The sequence below is a fragment of the Brassica napus genome, chromosome C8, assembly GCF_020379485.1.
Source record: "Brassica napus cultivar Da-Ae chromosome C8, Da-Ae, whole genome shotgun sequence".
In the NCBI taxonomy this organism is placed as follows: Eukaryota; Viridiplantae; Streptophyta; class Magnoliopsida; order Brassicales; family Brassicaceae; genus Brassica; species Brassica napus.
The window spans coordinates 23,607,154-23,628,775 of record NC_063451.1 but is presented as its reverse complement, the minus strand read 5'-3'; the positions used below and the strand labels follow the sequence as shown (position 1 = coordinate 23,628,775).

The following is a 21,622-nucleotide window of genomic DNA, read 5'->3' as shown; positions in this document are numbered from 1 at the left end:
CTCTCCTACACCTCTCTCTAACTATGACTTAATTTGAGACATTCTATAACTTTGACACTACAAGAAAACACAAATTTAACGACGGCCAAAATCGTCGTTATTTCCTCGGAAAAGAAGGCTTACGAGGAAATGGCGATGAAAGACGTTTCGTCGTTATATGATTGTCGTAAGAGAAGATTCGTCGCCATTTCCTCGTTAATTAGCGAGGTTATATTTTCCTCGTAAAGAAGAATTAATTTTTCGTCGTAAAGACCACGTGGGGTTTCCACGTAACGCGGTCGTTGTGCTTCCTCGTAAGAAACTCGTAAATGATTCGTCGTAAAAGACCCGCAAAAACCTCTAAATAAATTCGTCGTAATAAAAACGTAAGGAACACGAAAACAATTCGTCGTAATAGAATCGTAACTAAATCCACGTAAAATCCTCGTTAATTGTTCCTCGATATTTCGTCGTTAATTTTCCTCGTTAATACATCGGGAATTAGCGACGCAATTACTTTGTTTTCTATTTACTGAATTTATAAATAAAAATTATATTTATTTAATTTATTAATAAAATTTTAATTGAAATTAAATCGAATAGAAATTTTTTTTTGGCCGAATTAAAATGAAATTATATAATATATAAATAAGTTTTGAATTTTAAAATACAATAACAAAAAAAAAACTAATGCTGCATTGCCGCGTCGTAGAATTCCTCGCTCCTTCTCGAGAGATCTTCCTCGTTGACTTGCACGGATGTCTCGCCTGGAATGGGGTTTTGTTGTCTCATGGTCCTGAACATGGCCTCCCATTCCGGATTTGTGGCCGCTATGACGTCCAAGAAGTTCTCGAGACCAGTCATACGAGCTGTGAACGACGATTTTGTCGAGGCCAACTCGTTTTGTGTCGACGACAGCTGATGTTGTGTCGTCTCCAACACGTCGCGCAGCTGAGAGACTTCATCATCCCGTCTCTGGCCATAAGAGGAAGTCGCTCTCGGAACATCGTTGACGGAACCAATCCCCAACACACGTCCCTTTTTCTTGGGAGCGACCTTAAAAAACAATAAAATATATATTAAAATTTAAATTTTAAAGTAAAATGGAATTAATAAAAAATTTATATAAAATTTACCTCCTCGTAAATTCTATCCACTTCTATTGTGGATAAGACGACGGGTGATCCGTCGGCGGACTCCTGCGCCAGCTGGGTCTCACGCTCGTCAATACGAGCTGCCACATCATTGTAGATCTTCTCAGACTTCTCATCTACAAATGCGCCCGCCTTGTTCTTGTGGGTCCGATCGAAAAGTTCCATAAGAGTCGGTAAACGTCCCAACTCCTTGGCCTAAAAATAGTTAAGAAAGTTTTTATTATATATATATATATTAAAAATCAAAAAGTTAAATATTTAAATTACGTACCATTTCCAAACGGACGCGGGCGTGTGGCTTTTGGCCCGTACTATGTTGCATCGCCCTGTGGCCGTGCTCATCTACCGAGTTACGGGAGGCGGAGCAAGACTGGGCGACTCTCATGGCATCAGGATCCCTCCAGTAACGGATGAGGCCATCCCACACGTCCGTGGTGATGGTTGTGGGTTTGCCCCGCTCATAGCCCTTCACGATCCAGTCACCCTTCCAGTTGGAGACCGTGTCCAACAAACGTTTCTTCGCCTTGTCGATAAACTCTTTCCGCACCTTCTCAGTGACCCCCATGGACCAATTAAATTTTTGCTGCAAAAAAAAAAATATTAATAATTAGTTTAGAAAAATAAAATTTAAAAAAATATAAATCAGGAATAAATTGTAAAAACTTACAGCGTAAATCTTGAACCACGTCCTTCTGATGTAGATCGGAGTGGATTTCCAGTTGGGATGTGCCATGGAGAAGTAACCTTTAATCGTCTCGGTTACTTCTGTTGCAAGGCAGTTATCAACCCCAAACCTGGAAAAAAAAAACAAATTCAAAGTTTTAAATATTTATTAAAGTCACAAATGAATTTTAAAAAATAAATGTAACATACATACCAAAGTGTTCCTTCAGGTCGGTCGGGGTCTATGATCGGTAAGCCTTCTCTGCCTGGCAAACCGAGAATGTCCTCAACAGTGTACTGAGAGTAAGGACAACTCGCTGGCACCATCAAATCAGCATGAACCTGATGGGCGGGCATCTGAGGAGGCACATGAGGAGCTGGCATCGGAGGAGGAGCTACCGGAGGAGGCACATGAGGAACTGATGGCGATGCCGTAGAAGAAGGCGAGACTCTCTGAGAAGATTGAGTCTCGGGGACGGTCTCCTGCTGACCCGAAGAACCGGGAGCTGAAGAAGAACCGGGAAGTGAAGGCGGGTCTAACCGACTACCCGGTGGACCGAACATCTGCGAGTAGTGAGCACTACGCTGGTGTCTACGAATAGTCTGCAAAATTTAAATTTCTAAATTAAAGTCAAGAGTAAATAAAAAATTATGAACAGTATTAACTACGTAATTAATAAAATGAGGAAACCTAAATTTTGTAAACTAATTTCGTAAACTAAATTCCCTAAACTAACCACCTAATCTAAATTCCCTAAACTACTTAGAGAGGAAAGAGAGTTACCATGTTGAGAGGAAATGGAGAGGCTGTAGAGAGGAATTAGAGAGGAAATGAAGAGGGCTGCGGTTTCGCCTATATATAGGATTAGTGTTCGTCGAAAATTCGTCGCAAAATAACGAGGAAAGACAGAGGCCCGTCTTTCGTTTTGTCGCAAGGCCCAAGCAAATTAACGAGGATATACAGAGGCCCGTCTTTTATTTAACGTCGTTCTTGCGATGATTTTTGTTTTATCATCGATTTTACGTGGGCCCGTCTTTCGTTTCGTCGCAAGGCCCAAGCAAATTAACGAGGATATACAGAGGCCCGTGTTTTATTTAACGTCGTTCTTGCGACGATTTTTGTTTTTATCATCGATTTTACGTGCAAATAGCGAGGCTTTTTTTGCTAACCCCTAAAATCTTAAACCCCAAACCTCAAACCCTATCTTTCTTATCTCCAAACCTCAAACCCTATCTTTCTTATATTTCTTATCTTATACTTCATATATTTCTAACCCTTTAACTTCAATATATATATTTTTTTGAATTTGAAAGGTTTAATACGTTGGAAAACAATTTTACAAATTTTGAATTTGACATATCACACAACAAATCAAACACACGCTACAAATCATATATGAAAGGTTTAAAAAAAAAAAAAAGAGAAGAAGATATATGAATACAAATGATGTAGATTTATGTGGGCTACACTTACGTATCTCGTCATATGTGTTTCCAATATCTTTCTTCTCTTTTTTTTTTAAGTTTATATAAAATTGAAAATTAATTTTTTTTTAGTTTATATGAAGTAGGATGGGGAGTTTTAGGGTTTGCACATTTGGGGTTTAGGGATTTGGGTTTCATTTTAGTTTAGGGTTTATATTTACCGACGAATTAACGACGAAAAGTAAAATAAAAAAGCTAACCTCGCTCATTCCACGTAAGTTAACGAGGCTCTTACGACGTTTTGGTCTTACGTGGAATAAGCGAGGTCCGCTTTTTTAATTATAAATCGTCTCTTAGTCCACGTAAGTTAACGAGGCTCTTACGACGTTTACTGTTACCGTGGAATATGCGAGGTAATGTATTATAAATCGTCGTAAAATTCCCGTGAGATAACGTGGAAAGTACGACGACTGTCTCTAAACCCCTAAAACGAAACCCCAAATCCCAAACCACATCTTCTTTATCTTCTACTTCATATATCAAACACTTCTATCCTTTAACCTCAAGCAATTCATTCTAATCCAAACCGAAAATTATAAAAACACAATTCCTTTACTTATAATTAATGTCGATATCTTATTTATAAATAAACTCCCATTATCTTTAATTATATATAATAAATCAAACTCATACAAATATGAAATACATTAATCGGATTCATCGACATTCTCGTCATCACTTGAAACATCATCATTTACATGAAACTCGTCTTCAACAGCTTCCTCCGTGGGATCTTCGGTAAGATCTTCATACTCGTGATTATGCGGATCAATGAGAAGGATGTCATCAATTTCTTGTTCAGGTTCATGAACTTCATTTATTTGTTCTTCTTGCAATGGTGGTTCTTCTCCTACGATGATTCGTCCTCGAGGTGTAACTTTGATCACGGCTAACCAATTTATACCCGACTCTCTCATCCGTGGGTATGGAAGGAAGCTAACTTGGTCTGCTTGTGAAGCTAAGATGAAGGGCTCGAATTTGTTGTACCTCCGGCCACCGTTGACATCTACTACACCGAATTTGTTCAACCGAACACCTCTATTGACGACGGGGTCGAACCATTCACACTTGAAGAGGACGCATTTTAGCTTCAATATCCCTGGGAATTCGACTTCAATAATCTCCGTCAAGATTCCGTAGAAATCTGTTTCTCCTTTCACACAAATTCCATAGTTACTGGTTGCCCGCTGTTTACCATACTCATATGTGTGAAAAGTATAGCCTCGTGTGAAATACATCTGTGATGTGGTGACCTTTACAAGTGGAGATTGAATTACTTCGTGTAACCACTTAGGATAATCTGCATCGTCGTCATAATCAACCTATTTAAAAATAAAAAGAACGTTGAAATACAAATCATTCATGTATGAAAATTTTAAAAGTATTTGATTAATACCTGATTCTTCAACCACTTAACAAAGTGTTGATCTTTTCTTTTGTCTACGTCACTTGTGGATATACCAGGAAATGTTTCTTTGACTTGTGAAACAAACATGCTGTAAATTCACATTTTACATGAATTAATCTCTCTCAATTATATAATGTATACTCAATTTAAGTTACCTTTCAAAATAACGCATCAATGGATCCTCGCAATTGAGTAGAATATAGGTGTGTGCACTATGAGCGTCTTCTTCACTCGACCACCAAACCTGTTTTGATTTCCCACCAAGTCGTCCAATCTGGCTAAAGATTTCTGGAACACCAACAACTGCATATGTGGGCGCAACGCCACCATCATCATATCTTCTTGGAGCTCTTCTTCGGGTACGTACTTTTGACGCAAAGTAGTACGATGTGAAGTGAGAAACTTCTTCTGTCAAACTTCCAGCAATTATAGAACCTTCAACTTTGGCGAGGTTCTTTGCTTTTCCCTTCAAATATTTCATGGCTCGCTCGTACTGATACATCCATCCGTAATGTACCGGTCCACGAAGCAATGCCTCATATGGGAGGTGGATAGCTAGATGCTCCATCACGTCAAAAAAGCCTGGAGGAAATATCTTCTCCAAGTTGCACAATAAGATAGGAATGTTCTCCTGAAGCTGTTCTACGACTTCTTCTTTAAGAGTGCGTGTGCTCAAATCCCTGAAAAATGCTCCAATGCCTATTCCAAAAACAATTAAACACATTGTTAGTCAAATACTATTATTGTAAACTAAACCAATTTAATATTATTGTCCTATTGTAAACTACCTGCAAGTGCTTCATGTACGTTTGTTGGAAGTAGCTCCGCAAATGCAAATGGCAGAAGTCGTTGCATAAAGACATGACAATCATGACTCTTCATCCCGGAGAACTTTTGACCCTTTTCAACACATCTTGAAAGATTTGAAACATACCCATCAGGGAACTTCACTTCTGATGCCACCCAATTGAACAAAACCGACTTTTTTTCTGAAGACAATCTAAAAATTGGAACGGGAACTTGGCCATTGCTTTTTATATGTAACTCACTTCTTGAGCAAATATCCGGCAAGTCCAACCTCGATTTTATGTTGTCTTTTGTCTTCCCTGGGACATTCAATATTGTATTCATGATGTTCTCAAAGAAATTCTTCTCTATATGCATCACATCAAGGTTGTGGCGCAGAAGAAGATCCTTCCAATATGGTAACTCCCAAAATATACTCTTCTTGTGCCAGTTGTGATGAACACCGTAAGAATCAGGCATATTACGAGGGACATGCCAATTACCACCCCAGCGAACTGTTTCGTTAGCTCCGTAGTAGTCGATTTGCGCTTCAATTTGTTCTCCAGTTAGATATGGAGGAGGAGTGTCTCTCACAACCTTTTTGTGCCTAAACAAATTCTTGTTTCTTCGGTACGGATGGCCAACTGGAAGAAATCGACGGTGACAATCGAACCAACTTGTCTTTCTACCATTCTTCAGTTGAAATGCATCTGTCGTTCCATTACAATATGGACAAGCTAATCTCCCATGTGTAGTCCATCCAGACAACATCCCATAGGCAGGAAAGTCACTTATGGTCCACAAAAGCATAGCTCGCATCGTAAAATTCTTCTTCGTTGAGCAGTCATACGTCCTCACCCCTGTTGACCACAAATCCTTCAACTCTTTTATCAGTGGTTGTAGGAAAACATCAAGTGACCTTTTTGGATGCTTCGGACCGGGTATTAATATGGTCAAGAATAAAAACTCCCGTTGCATGCACATCTCCGGTGGCAGGTTGTATGGCGTAAGAAAGACAGGCCACAATGAATATTGTCTCCCTGACATTCCAAATGGACTAAATCCATCTGTGCATAATCCGAGGTACACATTCCGGCTATTGCTAGCGAAATTCGGATGTACTTTGTTAAAATGTTTCCAGGCTCTTGCATCTGATGGATGAGTCATCTCACCATCCGTCTGAGTATGCTCGGCATGCCACCTCATCTTTCCAGCAGTCTGCTCCGATTGGTACAATCTTTTCAATCTATCTGTAATTGGTAGGTACCACATCCTTTGGTACGGTACCCTATTACGTCCCCTTCCTTGCGGCTTGAATCGTGGTTTCTTGCAGAATCGACATTCTTCCAACTTCTCATCATCTCCCCAGTAGATCATGCAGTTGTCGATGCAAACATCTATCATCTCCGAAGGCAACCCAAGACTATAAACCAGTTTCTGAATCTCATAATAAGAATCAGCAGACTCATTGTCTTCCGGCAAATACTCTTTAAATAAATCTGCCCATTCGTTCATGCAACTTTCAGGTAGATTGTGATCAGTTTTAATATTCATCATTCTAGCAGCCAATGACAATTTAGAGAGACCTTCTCTACAACCACTGTAAAGTGGTTGATTTGCCGCATCTAACATTTCATAAAACTTTTTTGAATCTATGTTAGGTTCTTCATCTTCATCATCATGAGCTACGAATGCATCAGTTACCATATCATGAACCCTATCATAATCTACCATCGGCTGATCCTCCTGATGGTAACTATGTGCATTATGCAATTGATGATCAACCGGTTCTTCTTGAAAGTTGCTATTACTACTACTAGCTTCATTCTGATCATAACTATAACCTTCTCCATGTTGAAACCAGATATAATAATTTGGCGTGAAACCTCTATTTACTAAATGCTTCCAAACATTTTCACGATTTGCCAACTTTGAATTGTTACATTTCCTACAAGGACAGAATATTTTACCGCTTTCTTGGGCGAGCGGTGTAGAATCTGCTTGATGCATAAAACGCTCCAACCCAGCAAGATATTCTTTCGTCACTCTCCCGTTAGCATCTCTATGCATATACATCCACCTCCGCAACTCGAAAATATTTCCCAAGCCCGACATTTTTTTCACGTTTTTTTTCTTGTTGGTGTGCTTAAAATTATGTTCAAACCTCCATATATATAGAAAATTTTCGAATCTGGTAGTTGAATTTTGCTAGGAATTTACGACGAAAAATTAGGTTGGTGGCAAAAAAAACGTGTTAAGTTGGTGGATTTCTCGTTCTTTCCTCGTAAGTTATTTCCTCGTAAAAATCATGCTAAAATTACGACGAATTTGCGACGAAACACATTTTTCTCGGAAAAACCACGTCAACTTACGACGATTCTACGAGGAAAAGCTTTACTCGGTATTTTACAAGGCCATTACGAGGAAACTTTATTTCCTCGCAATTTCATCGTTAAGTCATCGTAATTTCACGAGGAATAGTTTTCCTCGTTAAATTTCCTTGCTAAAACTGTGTTTTCTTGTAGTGTGAATAACACATCATCTTCATTTAGTGACCTATTTAAGGGAAAAGAACTAGAAAAATGAGATTGTTAATGTTTACATCATTAATGAAAAATGTAATCTCTATCTGTAATAGAGAAATTCTTTTAGATAAACTTTTTCAGTTTATTTTCACAAAAATAGACCTCAAAGAAAAAAATGACCAAAATAAGTTTTATTAAATGGTAAATATGCATTTATATCCAAAGATTAACTAATTTATACTTAGGATTTAGAGTTAAGGAGTGAGGTTTTGGGGATAGGGTTTCGAATTTTAAAAAATAAAAAATAAATATTAAGATTTTCAAAACAAAAAGATACTATTTTGGTCATTTTATTTCTTGAGTGCTATTTTTGTGACAAAAACTTAAAAATATCTATTTGAGAGAATTGTTCACTTAATATCCATAAATGTTTTCTCTTCTCTTCATTCTTTAAAAATATTATTTTTAAATTATAGAACCATTTTTCATCAAAATTAAATAAGAACAGTGAAATTATTTTCAAATTATTATTTTAATGATAATTACCTATTTAATAAAAATAATAAAAAATCACTTTAATTTTGTAATTATAATTTACTATTAATTTAAAAAAAGTTTTTTTCAGTTATCCATCGTTCTTGTTCACTAAAAAATCATATTGGTTCACTAAAAACTAATAAGACACATATAAGGGCATCCCCATCTCCACTCCATAAATGGAGAGTATGAACAAAAAAATAAAAAATTACTCCATTTATGAAATATTTTTTTATTTTTTGTCCATGCTCCAATTTCGCCTTCATTTATGGAGTAAATTATGGAGTAGTGATGAAGATGGTCTAACTAGTTTTAATTTTCTCCTTTAAGCAAATACCTAGGCGTATATTAGGGCATCTCCAAACCCACTCTATTTTCTACACCAAACTTTATTATAGAGTAAAATCTTCTCCAACCCCAATATATATCCCGCTCTAAAATAGTGTAACTCTATTTCTTACTCTATATTTGGAGTAATTCTATTTCTTACTTTATTATAGAGTGAAACTTTTTTTTTATATAGTTTTGTTCTTTTATTTTTTAATCTTTTTATTTTGTAACTAGTATGTAATTTAATTATGCAAACATCACATAATTCTCTTCAACACAATATACAAACGTTTGAAACTTATTATTATTAGCCAAAGAAAACAAGCATTAAAATTAAAAACAATTTTATAAAATTAGCCAAAGAAAACAAATACTAAAATTAGAATATAAGCAACATATCGTAAAATTAAAATCATAGATAATTGTGATTTAATATTCTGGTAAATTGCCTCCAGATCCACCAAGATTGTTAAAGTATTGTCCAAATGAGGTATATGAAGGAGTAGCTTCTTGTTCATGTTGTTGACCACATTTCTTTTGTAAAATTCGTGTTCGTTTCTCTTGAAAATATGTACGAACTTCTGGATCTTGCACTGAATTCAGGTCACAAAATATTTGTTTTCTTCATTCAGCTCATTCAAAGCATAATTCTCCTTTTGAATCTCTAAGTGATATTCTCGTTGTGCTCTTGTCTTATGTAGTTGTTCCAAAAATTCAGTATTTCCTTCTTTTAAGGTATTGATAACCGATGTTGTTTGATCACCAAGTTATAAATTGATCAATGATTACTTTTCGGAGACGCCGGTGTACAATGATGTTATGTTTCGTAGGAGATATCGTATGTCGTGTCCTCTATTCCTTCGTATAATCGAAGCCGTTGAAAGTTATGACAACTACTTCACACAAAAAGGGATACAGCGGGTAAGGTTGGGTTATCGTCTCTGCAAAAAGTAACAGCCGCATTTCAAATGTTAGCATATGGTCTTCCTACTCATTTGGTCGATTTAGAAAAATCAAAAATAAAGAAGTTCATTTTGCGCTTCGAAATTTATTAATTGATCATTTGTGGGAAAATACACTAATAGTGATGCTTAAGTTAAATGTATTATGTTTTAATATAATGTAATATAATTTTTAAGATAATAAAAGTTTGATATAGATATATAATGTATAAAAATTTTGTGAAAAATAAAATATAAGGGATCAATATGTAAATTTTGTAAATAAAAGGTATTAGTCATAAAATAAAAATAAATATATTTAAAATTATTCCTTTTTAGAATTAAATATAGAGTAAACTATTGGAGAGAAATCATATTTTATTTTAGATTTACTCTATTTTATAGTAAAAACTACTCTAAAATAGAGTAAACCATTGGAGATGGTTTTACACAATTGATTCCACATATTTTATTTTATTTTATCTAATTCATAGAAACTATTCCAAACCTATTTTTTCATATCAAACAAATTTTATTTGGTAGAATATAACAAGAGACAGATTTTTAGTTACATTTAAATGATGAAAATAAAACGTGTAGGCCGACAAATAATGTAGTTGCTCAGAAAGTAGTTTTTCTTTTCTTTCTTGTTGTCTTCTTATAAGAGTTGATTAGAGCATCAGCATCAGCATCAGTGTGCCCTAACACATGTCCTCTTTACAAATTGTGAGATAACAATTTCAATGTGTCCTAACTCCAGTGGCTTATTTTATAAAAAAGAAAATTAAAAATAAATAATCAATTAAACATTATTATCTGAGAGCATGTGTTATGTCTTCTTCTTTTTTTTCTTTAGTCAGATGATACTCCCTCCGTTTTGAATTAGATGTTGTTTTAGAGCAAAACTTTCGTTTCAAAATTAGTGTCGTTTTATGATTTCAATGTAAAATTTATTGACTTTTTATTATAATCTATTTTTCTATTAGTTGAAATCTGGTTAGGTGTATTGATAATGATGTTTTTATCTAGTAAATAGATAAACTTAAATGTTTTATTAATCTGTTTGTCGAAGTCTAGAACGGCAAGTAAAATGAAACGGAAGGAGTATTGGTTTGGTATTGTGTGGCTGTTCTCTCTTTTCATAGTTTCGCAAAGTAAAGAATTGTAAGGACCCAAATATATAAAGGGTTAATTTGCCAAATAGCCAATTTTGGAAGCATAATTAAGAATATGACAATGATTTTGACATTATTAAATCAATAACATTTAGGTCAAATTTAGTCGGTTATACCCTCTTCTGGTACAAATAACCGGTGAATAAGTCACGTAGATGACGTTGAAGAAAATAAGGTATGGTCAATATTTACTTCGCACCGTTGAAAATGAAGACACCAAATCCATCCACATCATTTACGTAACTACTTCATATGTTTTTGTGCTCAGTAAATCTGTTCATGAAAATAAATTACTCTTACAATAAATAGTATATTCCATTTACTTCTCACAATTAAATCGGACTGTTATGTTCCATATCATCCAAATAGTATAAAAAATTTAACTATATCATAATCCCTAAATAATAAATTTGATCCCAAATCCACAAACATCTAAATAATAAATCCTAAACTATAATCACTAAACCCTAAACTCTAATCAGTAAACCCTAAAACCAAATATAATCCATAAACTCATATATAAACTCTAAATCTAAATCTAAATTTTGAATACTAAACTTTAAACTGTTATCACTAAATCCAAAACTCAACCCCCACTTTCCAAATACTAAACCCTAAATCATAATCACTAAACATTAAACCCAATTATAGACCATAAACCAAAGTATATACCCCAAACCCAAATAGAATGTAACAAAATACATAGTATAGTATATATTGGTGAACAAAATAGAACACTTTTTATTAATCGTCAAATGGAACGATACATGATAGGGTCACTAAACCCAAACCTTAACCACCATCTTCCAAATATTAAACCCTAAATCCTACTTATTAAACCCTAAATCCAAGTAGATCCCAAACCTAAATAGAATGGAACAAAATATATAGTATAGTACATATCGAGAACGAAATAGTATATTATTTATTAATCGTCAAATGGATACATGATAGAGTCACTAAACCCAAACCTCAACCCCAACCTTCCAAACACTAAACCCTAAATTTTAATCACTAAACCCTAAATCCAAGTATAAACCCTAAACCCAAATAGAATGGTTAGTACAGATTGGGGAACAAAATAATATATTCTTTATGAATGCTCAAATAAAAAAATACATGGTAAAAAAAATAGTAACAGACTAATTCACATTATATAACATGAACAGAACACTTATAATACATATTGGTTTATATTTCTATTCCATATGCATATAAATAGAATAGAACATAATGTTAGAAGAAATGTTTATCTTCTCCGATCAACTAAAGCAGTATAACTACCAGCTCCAAAATCGAAATTTACAAGCGTTTAAGTATGGTCTTCACGAACTGTTGAATCTTGAAGCGATAAATTACTCACAGAGACGTTACGATTGTCGCGACTTTCGAGTTCAGAAGCCGTGAATCCTTTGTCTCCCATCTCCAACAAAGGTGTCACAATCGGGCTGGTACTCCACAAACGTCGCCGGTAATATACTCGGTGATTTCCGTGGCGGACAAATAGAGAAGAAAGCATTGAGCTTTCACAATTATTATCATTTACAATTTGTGTCAAAAGAAAAGACACGTTTGCTTCTCTAGAATAAACAAAAAATAATTTATATTTATTTTCTTTCAGCAGGTTACACCGGTTATATACAAGGGTAAAAAGACATTATTATATAATAGACATAAAATATATTAGTATAATAGGGCAATTGGTCACTGAGTTAATTATAAATTTTTTGGACGTCACTATAGTGCAATTTCTCATATATAAAGGGGGAAGTTTGGCAACAACTTAAAAGCTCCAAGGCGTCACTCTTGATTTTTCCTTTAGAATATAATTAAATAAAATTGAATGTTTAAACGTATTTTATTTTGGAGTAAAACTGAAATACTAAAAAATAGTAAATAGTTAATATGATTTATTTTAAAAATTATCCTAATTTTTGTTCTATTTTGAAATAAAAATAAATCAGAATTTGAGAAAAAAATATTTCAAAATAAAGACTGAAATGAAAAATAAATAAAAATACTTTGAAAACATGGTTAATCTGCAAAAATGTTTTTGTTGATCATTTTTCCAAGTTCATGCAGCTCTCTCACCATTTTCAGTCAAACTCAAACACAACGGATATTTCTATAGGTTCTGATTGCTTTCGATCTCTGCTTGACACATATGTGCTCCAACGTTATAGAGATTAGTAATCGTGGTGTCAGAGGATTAGCTTTGAGCTGCAGCTTGTCTCCGTGTGAGGACCTTCAACAAAGTGTATCCTTTCTAAAATATCACAGACAGCTAAGCTATTACATTAAAAATAAATTATTATATATTTACATATCATATATTTTTATATTTATTTACTCCAAAATAAAATCTGAAAGCTCATAGACCGACAACGTAGCGTAGTTTATTTGTGTACTTGTCTTCTTATGTTTCTCCACCGATACTAGTAAGTGTAGGTTTTTCATTCTATTAGTGGTGAAATGAGTTCTATTTTTCATTGGTATATGTGGACCAGTAAGAAGTGGATGCATGAGAATTGCATTCAATTATGCATGAAGTAGCTCTAATTCTCCTTATAATAAAAGTTGAGTTATATTAGAATAGTACTCTATTTCAGAAGAAAAATAGAATGATCGAACAAAAAATAAATAAAATACTCTATATTGAACAAAAAATAAATAAAATACTCTATTTATAGAGTAAACTCATTTAGTTTTATTCTATTATATAATAAAAATAAAATAAACTCATTTTATATTATATAATAAAAATAAAATACCATTTGATCATTTTTATTTTAAACTACATTAGCAACTACCTAGCTAAGGTGCCCTATTTTATTTTTTTTGTACCCAATTTGATTATACATAGTTTATTGAGCAATTGGCATGAAAAATACATAATAAGTTGAAAATTAGAAAGGATGAAACATTAGCAAAAACGTGGGGAAGGCCAGACATGTACATGAGGGTATAATAGACATTATACCATTTTGACAAATCCATCTCCATCCAGATGATCCAATTTGGATCAGCCAGCTGATTTTTAAATTTAAGCCAAAATTTTCAAAACTCATTCAGACGAACCATCCAGATGACTTGTACTTTTAATGCCTAAACGAACAAAACTCTCATCTTCATCCAGATGACTCATCTGAATGGAAAAACGAACAGCCCCTTTAATGATGAAATGAATCTGATAACCATATCACTCATTTAATCAGATTGGGAAGGGAGAGAAATTGTCTGGAGCTGGCATCAGCGTAATGATGATTTTAACCCGATATATACAAAAGTGTAAGCAAAATTGTAGCCTGTGAGACAAGAGCACCGAGAGAGAAAAAAAACCTCTCTTCTCTCTCTATTCACCCAAAGTCCCAAAAAAGAAAATCGTAACCACCGTTCGCCTCCGGCGCGGCTTCCCTTTCGCCGGTCGGAGGGCATCTTCTCCTCTCTCTCTCTCGTTTTCCTCATTTGCTCTTTTTTCTTCCTCTGGCTGCCTCTGATATACTTGTGTCTCTGGGGCTTCGAGCTCCGCCGGCGGAAGAACCTAGGCTGAAACCGGTGGTCATCTTGCGTCTCTGGTGATACGGTGAGGTAGGTGTAGCGGTGGTTGGTGGTTAGGGTCGGCTCTTGGGGCTGGGATTTGGTCGATGGTCGTTTTTCAATCTTAGATCTACAGCTACTCCCGGTTGTTTTGTGGCGCGTGTTCTTGCGTGAGGGCTTCTCCGTTCGGGATCTATTCATATTCATGTCTCCCGGCTCTTCTCGTTGTCCCGGCGGTGATGAGCTGTGGCGCGTGGCTTCTCCTTTGGTGTGGTGTCTCGTCGAAGGGCGGTTATTGTTGTCCTCTGTTCAGTTGGTGCGGTGTAGTTCCTCTGCGCGTTTGTGGTCTTGCGGGATGCGTCGTGTGTCATCTCCGGCAAACTTCGTTGAGCGTGTCACTACAAGAAAACACATGCTTAGCGAGGAAATTTAACGAGGAAAAAAAATCCTCGTAAATTTACGTCGATTTTACGAGGAACTTACGTGGAAAACTAAAGTCATCGTTATTTTCTCGTAACGTAACGACAAAAGTGTTTTGTCGTAAAGTGGATGTAATTTAACGAGTATTTTACGAGGAAAAACTATTTCCTCGTAAATTCGACGTAAACTTTGCGTGTTATTTACGAGGAAATAGTTTACGTGTATTTAGCGAGGAAATTTTGAATCCACAAACTTTGTAGGTGTTACACGTTTTTTTTTGCCACCTAATTAATTTTCGTCGTAAATTCATAGGAAAATTACAACTACTAGATTCGAAATTTCCTATAAATATGGATGTTTGAACATCATTTTAAACACACCAACAACAAAAAACGTGAAAGAAAAAAAAATGGCTGGCTCCGGGACTATTTACGAGTTGCGGAAGTGGATGTATATGCATAGAGATGCTAACGGGAGAGTGACGAAAGAATACCTTGCGGGTCTGGAGACATTTATGCATCAAGCAGATTCAACACCGCTTGCCCAAGAAAGTGGTAAGATGTTCTGTCCTTGTCGGAAATGCAACAATTCGAAACTGACAAACCGTGAAAATGTTTGGAAGCATTTAATAAATAGAGGTTTCACGCCAAATTATTATATCTGGTTTCAACATGGAGAAGTTTTTAATTATGATCAGAATGAAGCTAGTAGTAGTGATAGCAATTTTCAGGAAAAAGAACCGGTTGATCATCATTTGCATAATGAACATAGTTACCATCAGGAGGAGATGGTAGATTATGATAGGGTTCATGATATGGTAGCTGATGCATTCGTAACTCATGATGAAGATGAAGAACCTAATATAGATGCAAAAAAGTTTTACGAAATGTTAAACGCGACGAATCAACCACTCTACAGTGGGTGTAGAGAAGGTCTCTCTAAATTGTCGTTAGCTGCTAGAATGATGAATATTAAAACTGATCACAATCTACCTGAAAGTTGCACGAACGAATGGGCGGACTTGTTTAAAGAGTATTTGCCGGAAGACAATGTGTCTGCTGATTCTTATTATGAGATTCAGAAACTGGTTTATAGTCTTGGGTTGCCTTCGGAGATGATAGATGTTTGCATCGACAACTGCATGATCTATTGGGGAGATGATGAGAAGCTAAAAGAATGTTGATTCTGCAAGAAGCCACGATTCAAGCCGCAAGGACGGGGACGTAATAGGGTACCGTACCAAAGGATATGGTACCTACTAATTACAGACAGATTGAAAAGATTGTATCAATCAGAGCAGATTGCTGGAAAGATGAGATGGCATGCCAAGCATACTCAGACGGATGGTGAGATGACTCATCCATCAGATGCAAGAGCCTGAAAACATTTCAACAAAGTACATCCGGATTTCGCTAGCAATATCCGGAATGTGTATCTCGGACTATGCACAAATGGATTTAGTCTGTTCGGAATGTCAGGGAGACAATATTCATTGTGGCAAGTCTTTCTTACTCCATACAACCTGCCACCAGAGATGTGCATGCAACGGGAGTTGCTATTCTTGACCATTTTAATACCTGGTCCGAACCATCCAAAAAGGTCCCTGGATGTTTTCCTACAACCACTGATAAAAGAGTTGAAGGATTTGTGGTCTACAGGGGTGAGGACGTATGACTGTTCAACGAAGACGAATTTTACGATGCGAGCGATGCTTTTGTGGACCATAAGTGATTTTCCTGCCTATGGGATGTTGTCCATATTGTAATGGAACGACATATGCGTTTCAACTGAAGAATGGTAGGAAGACAAGTTGGTTTGATTGTCACCGTCGATTTCTTCCCATTGGTCATCCTTACCGAAGAAACAAGAATTTGTTTAGGCACAAAAGGGTTGTGAGAGACACTCCTCCTTCATATCTAGCTGGAGAACAAATTGAACCGCACAGTACAAGAAATATTGGTATTAGTAGCGTCGAGAATGTGCTACCATATCGTTTTCGTAGCGTTTCGAAGAACGCCGTGACAGCCGCAGCTATAATAGACCCCCTCCCTATCATAGCATTTTTTCGTGTGCTATGTTAAATTGAGATGTTATAGCGTTAATCGTGAGCTAACGATAGTCGTTTATAGCATTTGATTTGTGCTATTACGTAGCTTTTTATGGCTTTTTTTAGTGCTGTAAAATATTTTATAATGACATAAATACAATGCTATAATTTAAAATAAAATACTTAAATTTAATTAATTAATTAATTAAATTTGATTAATTTTTAAAAAATAATTTAAAATTAAATGCAAACATTAATTTGTAATTAAAAATAAATTTTTATTTATTAATTAAAACTTAAATTACAAATAAATATAACACTAAACCAGAATTAAAAAATTAAATACACCATAACACATTAAACCAAAACTAATTAAACACACATTAAACCAAACCTAATTAACAAAACCTAAACCTAAGCCGCATATCAGCTGCGCCTTCGTATCCGTCACCACAGCGCTTCAACGTCACCATCTTTCAGTCACATACCACTTCTTCTACACCGACGCCTCAACCCGCTCTGGATGCTATGGCTGAAGAAATGATTCAATCTTGTGTTGGAGCCACCGTTCGAGCCAAATCTTCCGTCTCCTCCATAGAATCTCATGTCTCCTCCACATTCTAAAAAAACAAATCAGTATGTAAACACATACAAGATGAATTTTATCAACAGATCTAAGATATAATCAACAGATGGAGGTGGTGGCGCCTCCTTCTCCTCTGCCAAATCTTCTGTCTCCTCCGTAAAATCTCATGTCTCCTCCACATTCCAAAACAGCAAATCAGTATGTATACAAATAAAAAATGAATCTTATCAACAGTTCTAAGGAGAGTCCAAACGAAAACAACTTACACAAATTCGGAAATAAAGGAGACAGATTTCGTTTGAGCTGATGGGATTGAGACATGAACCAACGAGGTGAGAAGTGGAGTCCTTCGTAAAAGATGGAGAATTTTTCTGGGTTTCTTAGTTATTCCAGAGAAGAAGAAGAGATGGATTCATTTTTTTTTCAGGTTTACGACAGTAGAAGAGAAGAGGAGCAGAGATCGAGAAAGAGAGGAAACCATTAAAAAAAAAAGCAAATATTTATGTCCTTTATATTAAATTCATCAACGGTTAAGGTTAAAAAAGAAGTTATCCCCACTTTTTTGTATTAGCCAATAGAAAAGAATCACTAGGATTGCTATTAAAAAAAAGAAGAATAACGTAAAAGGAGGTGAGATAGAGATTGTAGTTTGTACCACACAATTCTTTCTTTTTATTTTATTTTATTTAATCTTATTAAGTTTGACATATCATTTTATATATTTACAAAGACTAATGTTTGAAGATTAAGTGATGGTTAATTTCAGTAATTACAATTTGTAATTGCAAAAATATCAATTATGATATATAATTATGATTTTCTTTAAAAAAATTAAGAATTGTTATAAAAGGATTTAGAGTTTGAGTATCAATTTGAAGAATAGGGTTTGATGTAGGGTTTGGTGTTTGGCATTTATAGTATATGTATTTGATTAAATTTAAAATTTAGATTTTGTATTTAGAGTTCACAATTATAGTGTATATGTTAGAATTTAGAGTAAAATTTAAATTTTTGAAATTTGTAAATTAGGATTTATGATGTAGGTTAATATGAAGTATGTGGTTTAGGGTTTAGGGTTTAGGGTTAAGATTTATAATTAAGTATATGGTTTGAGTTTTAGAATATATTTGGAGTCTAAGTTTAAAATTTATATTATAAATTAAAAAAATAGATTTATGACTTTGTATGTAAGATTTAAGTTTGGGGTTTAGGGTATTATATTTAGGGTATAGATTTAAGATTTAATGTTTGAGGATTATAATTTAAATTTGAGATTCTATTTTTAAAATTATTAAACTTTAAATTTAAATTTAAGATCGAAATTATATTATGAAAATATTGAAATTTTAATGTTTATGTTTAGGGTAAGGGTTTAAACCCCAAATTAATCATATACCCAAATCTAACTAAAAATCTTAAAATTCTACTGTTCATTATTTAAGTTCAAATATTAAATTTAATCTAAATGTTTAATTATCATTTATACATTGCAATTTAATCATATACCCCTAATTAGATTTTTTTTTTTTGTCACCAATTGAGATACATTGCAATTGAGTTTTTATAAATCAAAATTCGTTTACAAAACTGTAACCGTTTTATCAAACTAATATATATATATATATAGCAACAGTTTAATGTAAAGTACCAGAGACATCAAATGTACCACCACCAAGATCAAAGACAATAATTATTTAATTGCTTCTCCTTTCAAAAGCATAAACCAAAGAAGTAGCAGTAGGCTCATTGATAATACGAAGAACATCAAGCGCAGCAATGCGATCAGCATCTTTAGTAGCTGTCACCCGTGAGTCAATGTGAAACCTCCCAGCTGCAAACTGTTGTTTACTAATGGCGGGACACTCAAGTTTGACGTTTCCGTTCTCATCTTCTTGTGTGAGGACCTGCAAAAACAGTAACGATACTTGTAACAAAGGCATCTTTGAATAAGACTGTTTCACTAAACAATAGTTCTGAGAACCTCACAGAGAGAAAAAGATCAATGAATTCATCATAATCTGAGACAAACTAGAATATGTACACGAGTTATGTAATAGCATTTTTGCAGCTAAGCCTCAACTATCAGCTGATAATGTCACATAAACTAGAATATGTACACGAGTTATGAGTTTGGAGACTACTTAGAGGGCTTATAAGCAACCAAGACTCAAACTTTAAACTTATATATTCATAACAAACAAACTTCAACCTACTTTCAAACCTTCAAGGAAGAACAATGCATAGATCCCGTCAAGAGGACAGATTAGCCTGACTCGTTTTGCTGCAAGTTTCTGTAGTTGCTGTGATCAGTTCCGGTATGACATAACTTACGGTGTAGGGTTCCATCCCTGAACTGGTACAACTCCTTGAGGCATCATTAAAATGGTAAAACTTTTCACATAAAACGCATATCAGAACTCAGTTCCCAGTTGCATAAATCAATAGAAGAGAAACAATCAGAATCACACACCAAAAAGACAAACTTTTTCTGCTAATCCAACATAAACAATCCAGTTCTGGTCATACCGTAAACAAATACAATAGTAAGTGAAAAAAATCAAGGTGGAGTTTTGTCAAGAGGGAACAGCAGAAATGAGAGATTTTTAATAGAAATGAACATAAACAGCCATGCCGAAATCGATTGAACAAAATAAGGGGGTTTTGTCAGCGAAATCGAACAAAAGAAACTCGTGAAAACTGAACAAGTGTGACTAAACAATAAAAAAGGGAAATTTTTATAGACCCAATTGATTGGAGCATTGGAGTAGAAGAAAACCTGGAATCTAGTGGGTTATTAAGGTCATAAACGTCTTCACGCTGGGCCATACCTTGTCAAAGGATATAGGTCGATGACCTCTAGAGTTTTGATTTCTGTGCAATTGAGATTGATAAAACAAAGGGAATATGAAGAAGAAGCGGCAAATGTGATGGTGGTGAAAAGCAGCGGAGGAAGGTGAAGGAGCCAATTCGCCGTGGATGGAGGAGTTTGTGTATGACGAAGAAGAAGAGTCCAGCGGCTTGACAGATTAGGGTTCCTGAGTTCGACTTTGAACAAGACCAATCCATATGTGTTTCTTCGATCGAAATAGATAGATTGAGTCAAATAAACAATGAAGACGATGATAGAGAAAACAAATAAGTTTTTTTTTTCTTTGTAAAATGAAAATGACTTGGGCAAAAAAATAACAATTTCTACCAAAACATTATTTTTTGGTGGGAATGTGAAATTTCGTTAAGTGTTTTACCCTCCAAAATAACATTTCAGCTACAAAACAGAATTTTGCGTTTCCGCTTAATAAAAAAATTCCATAGCGCGAATTTAATGTTACGATTGAGTTGTGATCTGATTTTGGCACTTTTGGTAGCAGTTGGTGAATTCGTGCTACCACGAACTGCTACCAATACCCATATTTCTTGTAGTGGCAAATCGACTACTACAGAGCTAACGAAAAAGTTCGTTGGGGTGGTAATTGGCATGTCCCTCGTAATATGCCTGATTCTTACGGTGTTCATCACAACTGGCACAAGAAGAGTATATTTTGGGAGTTACCATATTGGAAGGATCTTCTTCTGCGCCACAACCTCGATGTGATGCATATAGAGAAGAATTTCTTTGAGAACATCATGAATACAATATTGAATGTCCCAGGGAAGACAAAAGACAACATAAAATCGAGGTTGGACTTGCCGGATATTTGCTCAAGAAGCGAGTTACATATTAAAAGCAATGGACAAGTTCCCGTTCCGATATTTAGATTATCTTCAGAAAAAAGTCGGTGTTGTTCAACTGGGTGGCATCAGAAGTGAAGTTCCCTGATGGGTATGTTTCGAACCTCTCTAGATGTGTTGAAAAGGGTCAAAAGTTCTCCGGGATGAAGAGTCATGATTGTCATGTCTTTATGCAACGACTACTGCCCTTTGCATTTGCGGAGCTACTTCCAACAAACGTACATGAAACACTTGCAGGTACGTAGTGTATTATATCACAATAATTTACAAAATAATATATGACTAACAATGTGTTTAATTTTTTTTGGAATATAAAAGGC

The 21,622-nt window shown here is 35.0% G+C and overlaps 1 long non-coding RNA gene across 7 annotated transcripts; it reads right to left on the bottom strand.

Annotated features, from left to right (window-relative positions):
* Positions 1 to 17,244: 17,244 nt before the first annotated feature.
* Positions 17,245 to 21,095, bottom strand: LOC106413809. 7 transcript variants are annotated; one of them, XR_007327526.1, is made up of 3 exons: positions 20,350 to 21,083; positions 19,795 to 19,938; positions 17,245 to 19,477 (listed from the first exon to the last, which is right to left on the bottom strand). It is a non-coding gene; the product is annotated as an uncharacterized LOC106413809 (long non-coding RNA). The 7 variants fall into 7 exon arrangements; XR_007327528.1 differs by having other exon boundaries at positions 19,787 to 19,926; XR_007327527.1 differs by having other exon boundaries at positions 19,787 to 19,964; positions 20,402 to 21,079.
* Between the last annotated feature and the right edge of the window lie 527 nt (positions 21,096 to 21,622).